Source organism: Otolemur garnettii, unplaced genomic scaffold (assembly GCF_000181295.1).
Source record: "Otolemur garnettii isolate 467f Iridium unplaced genomic scaffold, OtoGar3 scaffold00008, whole genome shotgun sequence".
Lineage (NCBI taxonomy): Eukaryota > Metazoa > Chordata > Mammalia > Primates > Galagidae > Otolemur > Otolemur garnettii.
Window position 1 is genome coordinate 5,854,023 of NW_003852403.1, and position 2,038 is coordinate 5,856,060.

Sequence of the window (2,038 nt, forward strand, 5' to 3'; positions counted from 1 at the left end):
TCCACAGGCAGCAATTTTTTTCTATTTTTAATAGAAACAGGATCTGGTCTCAAATTCCACCCACCTTGGCTTCCCAGAGTGTGAGGATCACAAGTGTGAGTCACTGTTCCTAGCCAGTCAGAGACTTAAAAATCTGTAAACAAATCAAAATCCTGATTTGATTAAGTCTGTTAGAGACAAACTACTGATTTCATCAAGGATTGAAATTACTGAACTAAACCCTTAAGGGGGGGGGTTTGATGGTAAATCGCATGTTTTAACCACATTTAAAAAATTGAAGTAGAAAAAGTACAAATATAGAAGAATATAGAATATAGAACACCACTTCCTTAATCATTGTGTGTTCCAGACCCCTTCCAACCCAAAGCCCAAAAGTGGCAGCTAACCAGTTCTAACAGAGAGAGGTTGACCACAATGAAGTTTGGTCAGGCTATTTTCTGGCCATTCTGGGTCTCTATTCAGATCAGTTCAGGACCAAGGAAAAAAGACCCAGACATATCTAACCTGGTCAAAATAGCTCCTAATCAACCAACAAATATGAAGAGTTCTTTAGGAGAAATACAGAAAAATATAGCAAATAAATAATCAGTCACCATCCCACCCACACTTACAAGTTAAATTTGAATAAAAATTTCTACCCCTTATATCAGCTCTCCCTAAAACACTGGCACATTGAATTCTGCCTTATGGCTCAAAGGACAACTTTTTTCATTGAAAAATAAGCATTAACCACCAGAAAGAAACATAGAGGATATATTTATGTCTTATCCTTGACTAGAAGAAGCTGGTGAGAGGAGTAGCACTCTGGGATGTGGAGGCCAGTGGATTGCTTGAGCTTGGGAGTTGGAGACTAGGCCAAGCAAGAGCAAGAATCTGTCTCTACTAAAAAAAAAAAAAAAAAATAGATTACCTGGGTAGCGTCTGTAGCTCAAAGAAGTAGAGCGCTGACCCCATATGCTGGAGGTGGCAGGTTCAAACCCAGCCCCGGCCAAAAAAACTCTTAAAAAAAAAAAATTACCTAGGCATACTAGCACAAACCTGTAGTTCCAGATTCTTGGAGACTGAGGCAAAAGGATCTCTTGAGGCCAGGAGTTTGAGGTTACTGTAAGCTAGGACACCATGGCATTCCAACCTGAGGCAACAAGTGAGATGGTCTCCAAAACAAAAAAAAGCAATATTTTTAATTTTTTTTTTTTTTTGAGACAGTCTCCCTGTCAACCTATGAGCCATGGCATCATAGCTCACAGCAACCTCAAAATTTTGGGCTTGAGCAATCCATGGCCAATCTTCACTCCTCAACAACCCACCCTCATTATTTTGAGATGAATTTCAAATGTCATTTTACCTGAAAATAACATATGTGTTTTTAAATGATAAGAAACCTATTTTAATGCAACCATGAGTTAGTATTTAAATACCCCAGTTCCACTGTAAAGCAATCATAGACAATTCTGTTTAGTGACATGAGCTAGCCCCAGCCTTTAAGCTTGAACTTTTAAAAAGTGAAAACTCAAAAAGCCAGCACAATGGGGGGCAACTGTAATCTCAGTTACAGAGGAAGTCTGAGGGGGGAGGATCATTAAAGTCCAGGAGCTGGGAGACCAGACAAGGTAGCATAGAACACCTTATCTCAGGGGGAAAAAAAAAAAAGGTGAACACTCAAAGCTCTCCAAACACCAGAACCTCAGGCAGAGAGCCTCCCACAAAAGAAACTTTGGTCACCACGAAATGTGCTCACTCACCATTGGAAGCCATGTCCAATCTCTACTCCAGTCTTTCCCAGCCACACAACACTGCTCTGAGCAGCATGAGTTAAATAGTGTCTTGAGAAGCCCACCCCATACACCCTACTCAGCCCCTCCCCTAGCCACACTTCCTTGTGGCTTTACCCAACCCACCTTTTCAAGTCTGATGTGATTAATTCATTGAGCTGCAATACTGTACTTGCACTACTGCAAGTAGTTAAAATTAAATTTTCTTATTTAATCCTTATGATGAAGTAGGTATATAGGCGAAAGGCATATATGCCTCTGGCCAA